The sequence below is a fragment of the Felis catus genome, chromosome B2 (assembly GCF_018350175.1).
Source record: "Felis catus isolate Fca126 chromosome B2, F.catus_Fca126_mat1.0, whole genome shotgun sequence".
Classification (NCBI taxonomy): domain Eukaryota; kingdom Metazoa; phylum Chordata; class Mammalia; order Carnivora; family Felidae; genus Felis; species Felis catus.
In genome coordinates, this window is record NC_058372.1 from 71078851 (window position 1) to 71099168 (window position 20318).

At 36.1% G+C, this 20318-nt stretch overlaps 1 long non-coding RNA gene across 3 annotated transcripts in view; it reads left to right on the forward strand.

The window, feature by feature from the left end:
* LOC109499753 overlaps positions 1-20318 on the forward strand; it is a 224202-nt gene that overhangs the window by 39758 nt on the left and 164126 nt on the right. For all 3 annotated transcript variants that reach the window (XR_006597946.1, XR_006597945.1, XR_006597944.1), the window contains exon 2: positions 12814-13008. This is a non-coding gene — a long non-coding RNA (uncharacterized LOC109499753). The remainder of the gene's footprint in view (positions 1-12813; positions 13009-20318) is intronic.

Here is a 20318-nt window from a genome sequence, read left to right on the forward strand (position 1 = left end):
TCTTTGACATCACGTGAGCAGTCTTACAGGACAGTTTCAGTAATGCTGTAATAGCACTTCTACAGCCTGTAAATTTAATAGTCCAACTAATGGCCCAAAGGAGAATATAATCAATTCTACTTTAGGGGGTTAGGAGATAGAGAGATGGCAATTGGGTCTTGAGAATGAAAAGGAAGGAATTTAGCAGGGCTACACAGTGAGGGGGAACTGGAGACATTTCAAGTAGAATGAACATGAGCACATTTGTTTTTATGTCTCACTTACTAGACCTTCTAGAGTGAAGACCTCAAACTCTGGTAATACCCAGCATCCAACCAAGTGTAAGATAGTGTTTAGCAAGTGTTTTCTCAGTAAAAATGAGTGATCTAGTCTAGAGAGTATTGAGAATGGTTAAGAAACAGTCCAGGGCTTCTCACTTTGTTAAGCATGAGAACCACTTGGGGTGCTTGTTCCTATGCATCACCCCAGAATTGCTGTTTCAATAGGTCTGGGGTGAAGGCCAGAAATTTGCATTTTTAATAAGCCCTACCCCGAACTTCCCTCCTCATTGTGACTCTGATGCAGGGGGTCCACAGAGTGCAGAGATGTAGGTAGAAAGGAATTTGTGGATACTTTGGAGATTCTTACATCCTGGTTCTTATCAACTACCTACAGCTCTCCAAATATACCTCAAGGTTCACCCCCTGTGAGCCATCAAAAAGCTTTTTAATCAATCTTAACCTCTGCTGCTGAGACCTGTAAGTTAATTTTCTGGCAAATATGATGAGGGGAAAATAAATCTGCCTCCTGAGACTTAACCGGTCTTCTTGATTTTTAAGTATTAGCATGTTTTTCAAGTGCTGTGAAGCTGGAAAGTGCTTAAAAAAAAAAAAAAAAAACCAAAAAACTCCAGGATTAGTCATTTCTCTTTAAAAAAAAAAGAAAAAAAAAGTTTCCAGTGGCACAATACTTACCTCGAAAGATGAAAATTTCCACCTAAAGGCATTTTTTCTATATTTTGTAATCATAGTTGAGAATTTATGCCAACTCTATCTTTTTTAGCTATTCAATGAAACATTTCTAAACGGAGTTGAAAATAATTCCATCATGCCTTTAACACCCACTTGCTCTAATTTAACTCCATTTGTCTCTCCCTTACTTACTCTTTATTTTCTTGAGCATTCCAGCTGTTAACATTAAATCTAATTTTTGAATGTCAGCCCATGTCAAAGCAAGGCTTAATCCTTTTAATGTTAACCTATCACCAGCTCAAAGCTGCTTTATATCATGAGATAAAACTGCATTTCCAACCCTGTGGGCATGGAGTGTGATTACACATGCATGCTATAGCTTCCCTGTAACACTATTTTGGTGAGTCTTGAGTTTTATGTGGGGTAGGTAGAGATTGAACCCCATCCCAAGTGCTTTGGTTATACAAATAGAAGAGGCCTTTTTACAGGGTGGTAGTGCTGAAATATTAGAAAGAATGTTGGCTGTCATCTAGTCCTTCACCCTTATTTTTTTAATCTAGGAAAGAGTAAAATGTCACAGACAAAGCATATATTTAATGACAGGCTTTGGAACCGGAACCAGACACTTTGTTAATGGACTTAAATGTCACTGTCATTTACTTTCTTCTCTCTTGAATGAAAGGCAATTTTAAAAACTCATTACTGTTCTTACTTCTCCCATTTAGACAATTTTTGAGGTGTAAGGAAGTCAACTGTGTCTTGAAACAGGCTGTCGTCATTGGCTAAGTCCTACATGCAAGCAACTTGTAGTAAGGTACAGGTGACTTTTTCATTCCACTGGGACCACTGAGCTTTGTTACAGTAATATACTAATAAAGAATTCTGTTTATGAGGAAGATCAGCAAATGAAAATAGATACTATTGCCATTTTATTTTATGGCTCTTGGTGCAATATAATTAGAACTTTAGTAAGAGATTGTATCTTAATTAAATGAAAGAAATGATAAATGTACTTATAAATGAGAGTGAATAGACCTTATAAACTATACTAGTGAAATGTCCAGTTAAATGTTCACATTAAAAGCCAATAATAAAAAAAGGATAAAGAAAACAGTCTTTTATTTATATTACGTACCTTGGCACTGAAGTTAAAAGAGTAAGTCATAGTATTTTTCCTAGAAGAGCTCACGGCAGCATACGAAGGGAAGAACAATACCAAAACTGTCAACTTTAAGACCTAAAAGAAAATTCAGTTCAAAGCCCTATGAGACCTTAAGGGGAGAGTAATTAATCTTGTTTTGGAAGTTGGAAAAGGCTTCAGGGAAGGTATAATGTTTGAAACAAGTGCAAATTCAGTAAAAAAAAAAAAAAAAAAAATGCCAAGCAGATGATTTTTAAAGGTATAAATGCAGCAGTGTGACATTTTTTTAATGAACACTAAGTAAAAAGCTCTTTTATTAGGCATAATTAAAATAATTATTTCTATGGAAGAAACTTTCCACTTCCCAGCTCCCTGAAATAATAATGCCTGCCTTTTATTTTTATTTACTGTTTGTCAGTCTTTTCTGTTAAGCCTGGTTTATGCAGTTTAGGATTTTTTTTTTTTTTACATCTATTTGGAAAGGACCTTCCTAAAAAAAAAAAAAAAAAAAAAAAAAAAAGTCTGTCTACATTTTCCTCTAGAAGAGTCACTTTACATTCTTTCATGTAATTCACATCATTCTTCTCTCCCCCTTTCCCATTTATTTTATTCTTTTTAAAAAATATTTCCTGGGGTGCCTGGATGGCTCAGTCGGTTGAGTGTCTGACTTTGGCTCAGGTCATGATCTCACGGTCTGTGGGTTCGAGCCCCGCGTTGAGCTCTGTGCTGACAGCCCAGAGCCTGGAGCCTGCTTTGGATTCTGTGTCTCCTTCCCTCTCTGTCCCTCCCCCGCTCATGCTCTGTCTCTCTGTCAAAAATAAATAAACATTTAAAAAAATTAAAAGAAAATATTTCCATACTCTGGTATCGAGAACTGGGAACAATAATATATGCTAATATATTTATATTTTACTTTATCATAAATTTGGAATCAAAATCCTAACCTCCTAGACCTGGATAATGGTCATGAGATCAATTGTTTAACATTTAAAATGTTGCCAAAGATATGCTACAGGACTCTCACTGACAGATTCTGTGAAAAAGGTTCATGATTGGAGATTCTGAGAAGGAAGGAGTTAAAGGGAACAAAATCCTGGAGAATTAGATTGATCTCCAGGGATTTGGAAACTAGGCAGACGATCTGAAGATGAAAGGAAAGATTTGATTCTGTGCTGAATTATAAGTTTTGAAGGAAATTGCAGTGTAATTTTGTTCAGCTATAGATAAGAATCCACAGCCTAAATTAGTAAAGTTCTTATAACTTATCTTTTAAAATCATCATTAAAAAGTATTTCTAAAACTGTCAATTGTGAGAATCACCCTTGAGGTACGTGTGTAATATGAAAAACCTAGAAAAGAAGAGCAGTAGCAAAGTGCATATTAAACATGAGTTGCAAAGGGGGGAGATCTAAAAGGCATGTCATTGCATTATATCTCTTCAGTGTCGAGGAGAAAGGAAAAGGGCAAATCACTGCTGACGTGCCTTATTCACACACCTTAAAAAAGCATTGTCATGTGCTAGTCAACCTTCTGCTTTTAAGGGAGTTGTTAAAATTGCTAAAGCCTTGGATTCTCTTACCCTACCCCTACTCCAAAGAGCAACACTTTGGAACCCCTCCATAGCTATTTAGACTTGACCCCAACTCAGTCACTGGAAATAACCCTCAATCCAGGTTTAAATGAATTGGGCATGTTGGTCAAACCAATTAATGTAATTGCTGCCCACTGGTTAGTTTCTAAGAACAGCCTGTCTTGTTGCAAAATATCATTTTCTTTCCTCAATTGCCAAGTATATACTTGATTAGTCTGATTTCCAAGTGAATTCCTTGGATATGCTTATATAAATTTAGAATGGCCCACTGATACAAAATCAAGCAAAAAAGACATAGTGAATTGAATACATACACACTCACGTCTATGCTCCTTCAGAAGCTCTCTCAAACAACAGTAAAGGTTGTGGGAGAGTAAACTCTGCAGGACAAAGAACAAGAAAGGAGAAGATGGTGAAATCTGGGTGGTTGTTGGGTGTGTGGTAACTGATGTTTACGTAGCAAATCCAAGACAGCCGAATGATAAACCACCAGTGGGGAAGTTTTAGAAGCACACTGATTTGCATTGCAGAATCTGCAAAGGATTTATGACCATAGTAATTCTGGGTGTCAGATGTAAATTGGCGCTAAAAAAAAAAAATTGGTTGAAAGTCTACTTAAGATGGCACATTAACTCCCTTTAAAAACCCCACTTAAATCATAGCTTAAGTTTCTGTTTGATTTGTTTTGTTTTAAGGAATGAACTGCAAATGATAAAAAACAAACCAAAACAAAAATAACGTTTTTTTGCATACTTTCCGTTAAAATCCTTACCTGGGTACTCTAAAATTTTTTGCTATTATGAATAGTATATTCCTAAGTATTCATTTTCTAGCAGTTTGTTGCTGATATGCAAAAATACCACTGACTTTTGGTTATCAATCTTGTAACTGGTAACTTTGCTAAAATCTATAATTATAATTTTGACAATCTTATCTCTGAATAGTAACTGACTTTATTTCCAATCTTTATAGCTTTTTATTTCCATTGCACAAACTATGATATTTAGTCCATTGTTGAATAAAAATAGTTACATTAGGAATAACGATAGTGGTCCACCATTGACAATAATGTTTGCTGTAACTTTTCTATGCACACTTGTGTTCAGGTTAAAGTAATTCCCTTTTATGCTTTACCCACTGAAAATTTGTATCAAAAACGACTATTAAATGTTATCAACTACTTATTCTATATTTATTGAAATTATATAAATTTTCTCTCATATGTTAATTTCATACATTACTTAATAGATTTTCTAATCAACTTGTATCCCTAGAATATATCCAACACAGTGATGATAGATTACCTTTTTATGCATTGCTAAATTAAGTTTGCACTTTTTAAGAAAATTTTTGCTCTTACCTTAATAAAAGATGGACTTGTTTTTTCTTCCTTTATTTTTTGATAACAAAAGAAATTAGATATATAAACTAAATTGGAAAGTCTTCCCCTTCATTTTATTAATTTGAACTTTAGGTTTGGAGTTACTCAGTAAGATCACCTGGTCTTGCCAGTTTCTTTCAAGGAGAATTTTGAACTAATAATCATTCTGATTTTTATTTCTGGACCAATGTTGAGTCAACTTTGGTAACTTTTAGAAATATTTTGTTTCACCCAATTTTTCAAATGTAATAATATGAGAGCTACTTTTATTTTCTTATTTCAATCTCTGCTGCCTTTCCGTTCGTTATGCCCTTTTCCATTGCTAATATTCTGTGTTGTCTCTTGTTGCCTTAATCAGTCTTCACTGAGGTTCATCAGTTTCACTCATTTTTCTTTTTTTCCAAAAAAGCCACTCTCATTTTTACTTCACACTTTTCCATTCTTAATTATTTTATTCCTCCTATATTTTCTGGGTTTATTTTGCTCTTTTTCTAATGTCTTAAGTAAACGCTTATGCAATTGAGTTGGAGTTTTGCTTTTATCCCCCTAATATAAGCATTTAGGCTTTAAATTCCCCTCTAAAAACTTTTGGCTACATTTCAGAAGTCTTCAAATCTTGTATTTGTAGCTGCTTCTGTTGTTATGTATGCTTTGTTATGTATGTGCCATGGTCACAAAATGGCTGCCAGCTACTTGCACAGCTACACACTTCATTATCCACATTCAGGTACAAAAAACTAGTCCTTTCTCAAACCATCAAATGAGTTTCCTGAACTGTTCCTAATGAGACCCAATGAAAACACTGAACCAAATTTTATAGCTAAAGAAATGTCATGCTGACATTGACTTTATTACTGGAAAGACTTAAACCTGTCCTTGTTTAAGGACAAATTCCTTCCTGAAACCCCTGATGCTGGGTGAAAGTCATTAAGTGGAAAACCTATTTCCATTAATTTTACTTTACTTAAAAATTTTTTTAACATTTATTTATTTTTGAGAGGCAGAGGGAGACAGAGCACAAGTGGGGGAGGGGCAGAGACAGAATGAGACACAGAATCTGAAGCAGGCTCCAGGCTCTGAACTGTGTCAGCACAGAGCCCGACACGGGGCTCAAACTCACAAACCCACAAAACATGAGATCATGACCTGAGCCAAAGTCGGATGTTTAACTGACTGAGCCACACAGGTGCCCCTATTTTTAAAAAAATTTTAAATGTTTATTTTTGAGAGACAGAGCACTAGTGGGGGAGGAGCAGAGAGGGAGCCACAGAACTCAAAGCAGGCTCCAGTCTCTGACCTCTTAGCACAGACCCAACATGGGGCTTGAACTCACTAACTGCAAGATCATGACCTGAACCAAAGTCAGACACTTAACTGACTGAGCCACCCAGGTGCCCCTATTTCCATTAATCTTAAAAGTCGTGATGCATTTCACTCCCAATTCCCAATAACAACTGAACAATATAAATAATTTAATTTTTAAAAATCCAATAATTTGAAAGTAAATACAAATTTATACATAAAACAGGGTATAATAAGGGTTTGCGTATTCCTTACCATTTTCTTCAATTGTCCAGTCTTTTGGAACTCAGTTGATCTTGCACTCCAACTGCACTTCAAAGTTATATCCTAGAAAAACACTTTTAGGATAAAATAAAAGCTAAGCAAAAGAATGCTTTGAAACCCATGGAAGTAGTGCATGTTCACAATAGACTAAGAGTTGTTGAAACTGCAAACCCTTTATCCCTCTCATTTGGCATACATAAGCAAAGTCGATTGTTTTGGGTTTATCTAAACATTGCATGCAATTCAAATTAGACCCATATGATATTGTCTCCCTAGAAAATGTTTGTGTTGAGTAAATTGATGAGCATGTCTTTGCCTGAACCGTAGTCGCAAAAATATTATATTTATTTTTTTATTCTATTCTATTTTTAGTGTTTGGGGATAAAAAGGAAAAACCTCATGCGGGAAAAAGGAATAATTGTCTGAAAATGGTATGACTTTTCAAAAACTGTATACTATTATAGCAAAAAGCAGAACATTTCATGCGAAGTAGGTCTGTACTGTGGCAAAGGGGATGGGTTTGCTCTGACTCCGATTGATCAGGGCTTGTCCTTGGGGATGTGGCTCTGCCAACCTCCATGCTATACACAAAGGGTAAGGAAGAGTATGAATATCAATGAGATCATCAGCATGTCTTTTCATCTTGCTTTATTGCAGTGTTCCTCTAAATCAAATTTAATCTAATCTGAGATCCCACTCACATAAGTGATGGGACATTTAATTTTCATTATCGTTGGGGTTTCCTCCCTCTCTATGAGATCAGAAGGCATTCAGAAAGCCAGGGGAGGTGCTGGTTAGTCACGGTGGTCACCAGTATTGATGCTGAACCTTCTCCCTAATGATGCTACCAAGTATTAACTTCTAATATCAATCAAGCATTCATCTCTGGGTGGACTTAAGGATGAACCCATCAGCCATTTATTCCACCAGTGCTAGACTTTGCCCTCTGCTCACCAGGCCACAATATATAATGCCCAGCTTCCTTGTCTCACTTCTGTTTTTTCCCCACTCTTTGCTGCATTCTCTGATTTCCCATCCTAAAACTTGGCTTCCCATTTTCTGGCTTAAAAAAAAAAAACACTTTATTGCTATGATTCATAATACCATACTATTCACCCACTTAAAGCAGATAATTCAGTGGTTGCCATTATATACACAGAGTTGTTCAGTGATCAGCACAATCAATTTTAGAATGTCTTTATAATTCCTGAAAGAAATCCCTTACCCATTATCAGTCATTCCTCATTTTTCTCCAACTCCCCTACTCCCTGCAGCCCTAGGCAATTACTGATCTGCTTTCTGTATATGTAGATTTTCCTATTCTGGACATTTCATATAAATGAAGACATAAAAATGTAGTCTTTTGCATCTGGCTTTTACTTAGCATAGTGATTCACACTTCATTCATGCTATACTGTACATTAGTAGGTAATTCCTTTTTACAGTTGAATAATATTCCATTATATGGATATGCTACATTTTGTTTATTAAATCCCCAGTTGATGGACATTTGGTTCTCAGTTTGGAGCTATTATGAATAATGCTGATGTAAACTCTTACAAAATGCCTTTGTGTAGACTATAGTTATCTCTTGAAGAAATTCCTAGGAGTAGGATAACTAGGTCATATGTTAACTTTATATTTAACTTTTTTTTAAATTTTTTTAACGTTTTTTTTAATTTATTTTTGAGACAGAGAGAGACAGAGCTTGAACGAGGGAGGGGCAGAGAGAGAGGGAGACACAGAATCGGAAGCAGGCTCCAGGCTCTGAGCCATCAGCCCAGAGCCCGACGCGGGGCTCAAACTCACAGACTGCAAGATCTTGACCTGAGCTGAAGTCGGCCGCTTAACCGACTGAGCCACCCAGGCGCCCCTATATTTAACTTTTAAAGAAACCGCTATATTGCTTTCCAGGGATCTGTACTATCGACCAGCATTATTATGAGGGTTCCAGTTTGTCTGCATCCCCATCACTTGCTACTGTTTATCTTTTGAGTGATAGCACTTCTTGTAAGTGTGTAGCAGTATACATTATATTTTTAAAATTTTAATTAGTCAACTACATTTAAAACTTGGGAGAAAATCTAGGCTTCTGCCCTTTTCAGAAATATCCAGATATTCTAGCAACACTGGGTCTTAGCACTGTAAGGTAGCAATTGGCTGGATCTATGTAATTGCCATTCTCTTTATTCTGGCACTCTGTCCAGTTTTTGGCAGTCCTATCTTATTTTACGAGCCTGACACAGAGGGTGAGAGTCAGTTCTCATTTTTTTAAATAGTTGTGCTGTTTTTCTGGAGGTAAGAAATGTTTTGTGTCTTACACCTCAAGCAAAAGTAGAAAATGAGTTGGAGACTTGGAGGGAAATATAATTAAAGAAAAGTAGGAGAGAGGAGTTCTTTGCTGAATTAAAGATGGCTCTTATATGTTTACAAAAATAAAAAATGGATTAAAGATCTGAATGTGAGACTTGAAACCACAAAAATCCTAGAGGAGAATACAGGCAGTAACTTCTTTGATATCATCTGTAACAACTTCTTTCTAGATTTGTCTCCTGAAGCAAGGGAAACAAAAGCAAAAATAAACTATTGGGACTTCATCAAAATAAAAAGCATCTGCACAGCAAAGGAAACAAACAAAACTAAAAGGCAACCTATGGAATGGGAAAATATATTTGCAAGTTACCTATCTGATAAAGGGTTGGTATCTAAAATATATAAAGAACTTATCAAACTCAACACCCAAATAATGAATAATCCAATTAAAAATAGAATATGACCAACTAATCTTTGACAAAGCAGGAAAGAATATCCAATGGAATAAAGACGGTCTCTTCAGCAAAGAAAACTGGACAGCAACATACAGAAAAATGAACCTGGACCACTTTTTTACACTATACTCAAAAATAAACTCAAAGACCTAAACATAGGACAGGAAGCCATCAAAATCCCAGAGGACAAAGCAGGCAACAACCTCTTTGACCTTGGCTGCAGCAACTTCTTACTCAACACATCTCCAGAGACAAGGGAAACAAAAGCAAAAATGAACTATTGGGATGTCATCAAGATAAAAAGTTTCTGCACAGAGAAGGAAACAATCAACAAAGCTAAAAGGCAACCAATGGAATGGGAGAAGATATTTACAAACAACATATCAGATAAAGGGTTAGTATTCAAATCTATAAAGAACTTATCAAACTCCACACCCAAAAACAAATAATCCAGGGAAGAAATGGGCAAAAGACATGAATAGACACTTCTCCAAAGAAGATATCCAGATGGCCAACCTACACTTGGAAAAATGCTCAACATCACTCATCATCAGGGAAATACAAATCAAAAGCACACCTGTCAGAATGGCTAACATTAACAACTCAGGCAACAACAGATGTTGGCGAGGATGGAGAGAAAGAGGATCTCTTTTGCACTGCTGGTGGGAATTCAAACTGGTACAGCCACTCTGGAAAACAGTGTGAAGGTTCCTCAAAAAATTAAAAATAGAGCTACCCTACGACCCAGCAATTGCACTACTAGGAATTTATCCAAGGGATATAAGAGTGCTGTTTTGAAGGGGCACCTCAATGTTTATAGCAGTGCTATCAACAATAGCCAAAGTATGTAGAGACCAAAGGTCCATCGACAGGTCAATGGATAAAGAAGATGTGTATACATACATATACATACATACATACATACATACATACATACATACATACAATGGAGTATCACTTGGCAATCAAAAAGCATGAAATTTTGCCATTTGCAACTATGTGGATGGAATTAGAGGGTATTATGCTAAGCAAAAGTAGCCAGTCAGAGAAAGACAAATATCATATGACTTCATTCATATGAGGAATTTAACATACAAAACGGATGAACATAAGGGAAGGGAAGCAAAAAATAATATAAAAACAGGGAGGGGGATAAAACATAAGAGACTCTTAATACAGAGAACAAACTGAGGGCTGCTGGAGGGGTTGCAGGTGGGGAGATGGGCTAAATGGGTAAGGGGCATTAGGGAAGAAACCTGTTGGGATGAGCACTGGGTGTTATATGGAGGGGATGAATCAGTGGAAGCTACTCCTGAAATCACTACAGCATTATATGCTAGCTAACTTGGATGCAAATTTAAAAATAAAATAAAAAAATGAAAAAACAGATAAAAATAAAATAAAAATAAAACTTTCAAAAAATAAAAAAATGGATGTTTTCCTGGATTTTAAATAAATAATAGGCAGAAGACATGAATGGACATTTTTCCAAAGAAGACATCCAGATGGCTAACAGACACATGAAAAGATGGTCAACATCACTCATCGTCAGGGAAATACGTATCAAAACTATAATGAGATACCACCTCACACTGGTCAGAATGGCTCAACTCAACACAAGAAACAACAGGTATTGGTGAGGATGTGGAGAAAGAAGTCTCTTGCACTGTTGGTGGGAATGCAAACTGGTGCAGACGCTGTGATGAGGAAACTCTGAAGTTTCTTCAAAGTTAAAAATGGAACAGCCCTACAATCCAGCAATTGCACTGCTAGGTATTTACCCAAAGAATACAAAAATACTAATTTAAAGGGATACATTCATCGTAATGTTTATAGCCTTATATAAATAGACAAATTATGGAAACAGCCCAAGTGTCCATCAACTGTTGAATGGATAAAGATGTGGTTGTATGTGTATGTGTGTGTCACACATATGATATCACTCATGTAGCATTTCAGAAATAAAAATGGGAAAAGTGAAAAAGAGAAAGAAACCAAGAAACAAACTCTTAACTATAAAAAACGAATTGATAGTTACCAGGGGGAGGTGGAGGGATGGGTGAAATAGGTGATGGGGATTAAGGAGTGCACTTGTTGTGATGAGCACTGGGTATTGTATCAAAGTGTTGAATCACTATGTTGTACATCTGAAACTAATTACACTGTATGTTAACTAACTGGAATTTAAATAAAAAGACTACTCTAATGTTTCATATACTAAATATATCTGTCAAAAGAATGTAATTTAAGACATTATGAACAAATCATATAAAGACAATGTATGATGGAAATTTTAATGAGCTGAGAAGCAATAGAAATTTCAGCGGAGTCCTATTTTGAAATCAAATCAAGTAAGTAATGCTACCCTGAGAAGTTATCTATTAATACAAATGTAAAAGAGCTTATAAATTAAAAAAAATTTTAATGTTTATTCATTTTTGAGAGACAGAATAGAGTGTAAGTGGGGGAGGGGCAGAAAGAGAGGGAGACACAGAATCTGAAGGAGTCTCTGGGCTCTGAGCTGTCAGCACAGAGCCCCTCGTGGGGCTCAACTCACTGACCTGCAAAATCATGACCTGAGCCGAAGCCAGACACTCAACTGACTGAGCCACCCAGGTGTGCCAAGAGCTTATAAATTTTAAAATAAATGTTTTCATTATCTTAATTTTAGGAAAATCATTTCTTTGGCAAGCAATATCCAGTGTACTTTAAAATTGTTTTTCAGAATTGGACATTGTAAGAATTCCCCAGTTACAGAATTGAAGATGCAATTTTAAACATGATTCTCTCCTTCAAACCTTGAAAATTAATTTTGTTCACTTAATCTCTCACAATTAATACTGATAGAAAGAATGAAGAGTTATTAAAAAAAAGTCATAACTGTACAATATACTGAAAGCTAGATGTGATGGTGTTGGAAAATTAGATTTCTTTAAATGTCTTGAGAGTAGTTACTCTAAATATAAAACCAAACTATGTTTAGAAGTAACTACATTTGGGTACATCTGTTCTCCATTATGCAATGGAATAAAACTAAATATTGTTCCCAATTAAGGGATTTAAGGCCAAATTCTGGACTGTCCATTTCAAAGGGAAATGTAAGACCTAATACATCTTTTGTAGAAGAAAATGTTAGTTTTATAATTCCAAACGAGAAGAATTAGATTTAGAAATTTTTTAATCCTTTTTTTTAATTAATATATAATCCAAAATACAATCTCTGTTTAGCTTTTGCAGTGTACTTCTAATATAGTAAAAATAAAAATTGTTGATTCTACTTCAGAAAGTCAAATATTCTTGTCCTTGGGGTTCTGTACATATGTTACCTACTTGGATTTTTTTTTTGACTTTTGATTTTTGAACACCTGTGTAAAAGGAAAGCTTTCAAGGATTCTTCATATTTCTTCCTGATCCAGCCCAGATCTTCAGGATGGGAGGATGCACAGGAACCATAAGCAGATGCTCAGAAATAGAGAATCTTCATTTGTTGAAGATAAGAAGGGCACAGAATGGACTAGCAGAAAACAGGTACTCAGCTGGTAAAGAAGGGAGAGACCCAACATTTGTTTTGGTCTGCAGGATAGAACTTCATTTTGAGGCTGGTGGAGAAGGTAAGTAAGGGTGGCAAGAGAAAAAGTCTTGACTTGTGTTTGCTCGTTGGTTGTAGCTCATGGGCTGCAGAAGCATAGGCGTTGCACTGACCATCTTACATGCTTAAGTCTATAGCAGCCCTTCTCCTTGGTGAGCACGTAGACCTCTGCTTTCGGGAGGCTGAGACAAAACCTAGCTCTAACAGAGGGGTAAATGCTTCCTGAGTTCTGTATAGCTCATCACGTATCAATGTTTATAAGGGAAAGGTCCCTGCTTCTGACCCCTGCTGCAGTAGGCCTGTGTTCTCAAATATGTACTCTGATCACTCCCTTTATCTTGGCATAAAGGCTGGAACTGGCATTTATTAATCATAAAGTTATTCATTCTGCTTTAAATCTAGCAACAGTGCTTAACTCCATAACCTCCTATGGCAGTGGGTTTCACAAGTTGGCTAAATGTGGTACAAAGTAATAGTTTCTTCAACTTGCTCTAAACTTATCAGCCATTAATTCCACCAGATGACACTTCATTCTTCAGTAACATTATGGAACATTCAGTTCTTTGGTTGAGAGTACAAACAAAACCCTCTGTCAGGCTCTCAAACACTAAATAATCACCACTTGCCATTTTCCTTTTAAATATGTTAGCCTGGTTTGATTGACTTGGAGAAAATCTTAAGCTCTTCTAATTTGCCATAATTCTATTCAAAGTTTACTCTCCCAGTCTTTGTTCGGAATCATTTCAAATGTATATTTGTTATTAGGTATATATACGAGGTAGCCTATTTGGTAGGATTAGGATTAATTTGTGTGAAGAGTGCACTGAGGGCTTCTAAAGTATCAGGTATTTTGTAATAATGATGACTCATAATAAGTTGTCTGTGGCCAGGACTTCAGGAAGTAGATGACAGGACACATTCATGATTTTAAAGCAGTTGAATTGGTTCCATGCCTGCCACCACCTCCCTCCCCTGCCAGTTCTTCCACTCACTCTGATTTATGAAATTCTTCTATTGAGGCTTAGTGCCTTTGATCCCTATTCCAATGAAAACTCCTTCAGAGAGAGAGGTGTTATTTAAGCTACTGTCAGCCATTTTCTCCTGGGCACAAATTGTCATGATGTATGATGCTTCTTTTCCTTTAAACTAGTCGTTTTCAAATCATGTCCTATAGAATCCTAGAGTCCCATGGGTCTTGTAGGGATAGTTGCAGGATAAGAAGAGATCAGACAGGTTTGATTTCAACAGCAACTCTGCTTACCTGCTGTAGATATTTACCTTCTGTGTAAGACTTAATGTGATAATAAAATTTTATATTACTGTTATTATATCTGTTTTAGACTCTCAGGTTAGACCCTTAGCATGAGGCCTGGCATGAGCTTCCAATATTTTTATATCAGTTACCCTTAGTTGATGCTCTCCTATTCTATATTCTCCCATATGGCCCTTGCTCCTGATTAGGGCACTCTTCGAGCACTCACGTTTGCTTCTGTCTCCCAGATTACAATCCAGAGCCACTCTTCTGCCTCCTATACAATTGTCATCTTTTCTACACTAGCAAGAAAAATAAGACTAGGAGGAGAAAGCATAGCTATGAACATGCTTCCACTACTTCCTTCCTTCCTAAAATAGAAAATTTAAAGAATATCACTATCTTTAAGAGCTTTGGAATGGATTCCTTTGAAAGAAGAAAGTAGCTATTTCACCCTAAAGCCAAACACATTCAGAGCCTGGGTAGTTGGAATTATATATAATGAAAAATAATCTGAAGTCATTTACTACTAGGAGGTGTGAAAAAAATAACATTTAAAAATAATAGAAAATGGGCATACATTAGAGCAATTTAGATTAATCTCTTCACTTTCTATTTCGATTATATTTTTGACTGGTAGTGGGGAGCTAGTATTTTAGCTTTGAAAGCATTGGGAGAAAGATTTAAAAACTTAATTCCACAGAATTCTGCAAAATTGAAGTTTTCTAAACTGTAAAAATAATATAACTAAATATAAAATAATAAAACTAAAATTTAAAAGGAATAAATGAACTAGGAAAAATTTACATAAAATTTGAGGACTATAATCTATTTAGTCTGATTATAAACAAATAATAGAAATGAACTCTGGCTAATGGTTTTACTTTAAAAAGTGGAATTATTTGTAGCTTACACAACTAAAATGGAAAAATAAATCAGGCGTCATTATGAATGAGACCAGGGGAAGTATGTAAATATGGGTAAACAGGCACTCTAATGGTTGAGCAGTCTTTTCAGAAGCTGTGAGCATCATGATGTAGCTTTCATCGCTTTCTATTTTTGTTTCTTTCTTAAAATTCAAATTGCAAGGAGCATCTAATTAGCCAGGGAATGGGGACATGCTGGATGTCCCACCAGTGTAGCCTGCAGCAGAAGAGGGGTAGTTCCCAAAGGAAAATCCAGTATGAAAGGGAAAGGACTCTCTATAGGCAAAAGGAGCAGGTGCCCACCATAGGGCTCACTCAGCTTCAGGAAAACACAGAGGAAGAAAATCAATAAATGGGCAGAGGACACAAATTAGAATTCATAGAAGATGCAATGTAAAGCAATATAGGTGGAGTAGATACTCAAATCTTGTAAAAATTAAAATTTATAGCAAATAAAACAGAACTTTTTTAACCATTAAGAGAACAGCTTAAATATAAAAGTTAAGCATAAAATTACCATATGATCCTTCAATTCTACTTCTCAATATATATTCAAAAGAACTGAAAGTAAGAACTCAGATATTTGTACAGCAATGTTCATAGCAGCATTATTCACAATAGCCAAAAGGTGGAAGCAACGCACGTGTTTGACAGATGAAGGGATAAACATGGTGTGGTATGTAAAATACAATGGAATATTATTTCACCCTTAAAAGGTATGCAATTCTGATACATGCTGCAATATGGATTAACCTTAAATGTTTTGCTAAGTGAAATAAGCCAAACACAAAAAAACAAATATTGCATGATCCCACTTAAATAAAGTGCTTAGACTAGGTCTCATAGACACAGAAAGTAGAAATGGAAGTTACCAGGGACTAGGAGGAGCGAAGCATGACAAATTGTTTAATGGGTAGAGTTTCTGTGTGGGATGATTAAAAAAAATTCTGGAAGTGGATAGTGGTGATGGCTACACAATATTATGAATGTACTTAATTCCACTGAGTTGTACACTTACATTTTAACCTTTTAATCATTTTTTATGTTACTTATATTTGGCCACAATCTTTTCAAAGATGAATAGCTGCTTAGAATAATGTTGTGTTTAACTCACGCATTTATAGTGAGGGTGGGAATGTAAATTTATACAACTCATTTTGGAACGCAGTATGATAATTTTTATCAGAAACCTTCACACTGTTCCTGTCTTTTGACTTAGCTATCCTATTTCTGAAGATACCATCTTAAAGTAGTGAAAAGCTGTTTGCATGAAGATAATCATAGCAGTATCAAAAACTAATAGGATAACAAACCTAAGAGTGCAAAAGGAAGAGAAGCATGTCACACTAACTCAATGAAACATGCAACTATTAAACCTTACGATTGAGATAATATTTGGTATATTAACAAGTAAAGGTTATAAGGTGACACGATGTGAATATAATGTTGTTAAAATACTCATGTCAACAACATGCATGAATGAAAGCCTTTGTGGTAAGCTGAGGAAATTATAATGAACATATTTTCTTTTAAATTTGTCTTTAACTTTTGTTGTTTTGTCTGGATAACATTTAACGTCAAACAGAATTAAATATTTAAAATATGTTGTTAGAAAAGATAGAGAAGCAATTCTTAAATACTTGTTGGAGTAATTACAAGGAAAATTTAACAAGTAATCTTCTTCTCCATTATCATTTGTACTGTGAAAGTAAAGATACCTAAATGATACCTATCAACTAGATGAATAATAGGAATCAACTTACAAAAACCTTATTTATAAAACTATACACATTCTTTTAGGGCTGGAAGGAGCCTGGGGACTTATATAATGTGGTTATATTATGAAATGCACATTTTACAGAGCAATGGAAAAGAGATTGTGAGATGAAATGGAACATGATTTTATAGATATTGGCAAAAAGAAGACAGGATAATAAAACAGAATGTCTCAGGAAGATTCTCAGATGCAAAAATCTTCAGAGAAGACACTTCTCACATGAAGTGGCAGGAAAGAATATCAGTGTGCTAAAAAGTCTCAGAATAACTACATATAACATCAAATGGCATTGCCTCTCATAAGAAATTAAAAACAGTGGAGAAGATATGTAGGAAAAACATTTAATGAGCAAATAATTTGAAATTAGGAAAAGAGAGCTGAGAACAAAGGAACTAACAACTTTCACAGCCAGAAAGTACTTCCTTAGTGTAACACTTATCTTTCTGGTACTTTTTCTAGATGGGAGTAGATTCCCAGACTCTATAGCATCAGAAGAGATTTTAGACAGCACATAATAAAATTTCCTTTTTAAGCTGGGCACTCTAAAGTCTAGAGAAAGGACGCACCCAAGTAACATAGCAAATAAAAAGCACAGAAATACCAGGGGCCTGGGCTCTGTGTGGCCCCACACTGCTTCTGCATTGCTTCCATGTTTCCATACCGGTAGTGGCATGGAGGGGGGAGGCTGCTACATTGCCCCCATGTTGATGCTTCCTTTGTTGAATGCCTTGGCTTTCTGCCATGGCCTCTTTCTCCAGACATCTTTACAGCTGTAAAAAACCTCCATCCTTCTGCCTTGAGAGGCTCTTTGTTCCATGGACATTCCATGCAATATTATTATTGTATATTATTATACCATGGGGTTCCCCCCAGGAGTGTTCAGTAGAGTTCGAAACCGAGATACAACCACATGAAATAAACAGTGCAAAAAAGGTTAAACTATTCAGGGCTAAATCAGAGGTCAACATACCACCCTAGAGTCTGAGAAAGAAATCAGTATGGGTAGGATCTATTAGGGAGGCACGAAGGGAAAAATAAAGCAGTGTTTACTAAAATAGGATCCTGTGGATCTTCTGCTCTTGAACCATTGGGCTAACTAGTTTTAAAATGCAAAACCGAGTTAGCATTTTAACAAGATCCCTAGGTGACTTTGTGCATGGAAAGGTTTGAGAACCATTTTCAGGTATTTGGGAATTGGTGTATACAATGGCCTGAACTTGCAGCAAAAAGAAGCATGATGTGTTCTGGGACTGTCCATGGAGTCAGACCATTCAAATAATATAACATGGGAACTAATATAAAAAGATGCCTCAGCAGGAAGCCATGGAGCAGAATAATGTTTAACTTGTATAAATAGAGAACAATGATGACATTTAACTTTGTGTCACTACTGATATGGAAATAGAGGTACATGAGAGAAAAGAATGCAGGCTGGGTTCTGTGAACTTCTGAATCAAGATGACACATTTAATGGTGTTTTCTAGAATCAAATGAGTGTCTTTTAGAATTTCTCTAGGTACAACTCTTAATTCAGATGATTTACCATTATAGGAAAAAATGTCCAAATGATTTAGTAACCAGACTTAGGATTTCCTATTGTTTTTGCCTTACATTGGAGCTTGAAAAGATTATTTTCTTTTTCATTTTAGAGTTCAGCTTACAAATTTATACTAAAACATCTGGATATGTAGTAGACATGACTCAATTGTAGTCTCATTATAGTTGTTCAACTGAAAAAATAATAAACATGTTTGAATCTGTCATTTTGAAAGACCCAATACAGAATCTCTTTTGGCTAAAACTCCTGGGCTCACTGCTTCATCCCAAGCAGGCCCTCCATGGCCTCTGATGAATCCCACATCTCAAGGATGTGGTTGACTCTTCCTTGTAGCTGCTCTCACTCTCAAGACTGTATAAGTAATTAGGATGCAGTCTCCTTAGCTTTCTGGCTCTTCTTTGACCCAGAATTAAAAGATCACACACCCTTTTTATTTTAGGGTTTTGGTTCTAAATACTTCTGAAACAGAGTGGGGAACCAAAGCCATTAACAGTGGAGTGTTGAAGGCTTTAGGAATTCTCCAAAAACTCTCCTAGTAATTACTCTTATTGTATCCTAGCCTGCAAATGGGGCTGGTCTCCTCTTCTGCCTTCTGCATGGACTCCCTCTTTGCATTATCCTGATAAAGTCTCTGTATGGTATCTTACATGTTTTTTAAAAAATGGGGTGGGGCATAAGGCTTACATCCATGCTCCCTCTTGCCTTCTTCACAAGTACAATTCCCACCCATTAGGGACCTCTTTCTAGAACTAGCTCTTCTGGAGATTTAAGGTTGACCTAATAGGTGGGAACTCAGAGGACATCTGTTTCCCTATGCCTCTCCATCAGCCTTCAGTCTCCAGGTCTTCCAGGCTAGCATAGGTGAATGTGAATTGGGTGAAAGCTAGACATTGATCACCTGTCCTTTTCAACGCTGTGGAAACTTTGAATTACCTTGGAGCTCATGAGAGACCTTTTCATTCTGGTCATGAAGAAAGACATTTGTGTTCTCTCTGGGGATGATTTCTATTCCCTTAAATTGGGCCTTTCTATTGTCCTAGCCTCATCTTTAGTCATTTTACCTTGGAATCCCCTCCTGATCCCCCCCCCCCCGACTTGTTCCTGAATTACTGCCCCGTAACAGTTTCCCAGGCTTCCCTCTTCAATCACATACATAGCTTCTAGGAACTCTGTTCCAGGGCTATAATGAAGACAAAAGTCAAGTATGCCTCTACTTCTCACCTGGAATTCCTACAACTGCCTCTTCAGTTATCACCTCGCTGAGGACATTTATTGCTCCATTTGTACACAGTGAATATAGTCCTATCATACAAGATGGGTTTGGCCGTGTAGCAGTAATATTGTTTTTGTCATCCTTTATTAATTTTAAACTCCATATTTATTTTCTGGGAGCACCTGCTTAGTGTTGCCTAAAAGAGGAGTGGGGCAGTAAATGCTCTAGATGTGAGAAGATGTTTTGTGTTGCTATACATATCTTATTTCTCAAATTCAGCTAAGCACAATTATTAACTATTGTGTGGGATCTGTATTTCCTTCACACATTCCTTTGACTTCCCCAAAGAATTGTGCTTTGAATAAATACTACACATACAGAACAAAAAAAGCCAAACAGTACTCAAGGACAGAACAAGGGAAGAAAGAAGTACAGAAGCATATTTCCCCCATTGCAAGGCACATCCTCTTCCTTCAAGATGGTGATTGTTTCTGTAAGTCTAGCCTGAAGTCCACAGGAAATTACAATAGTATTGATAATAAGTTTACAGTACCAAAAGTTAAAATTTAGGAGTAAATTTCTCATTCATGGTAATAAGTTAATTTA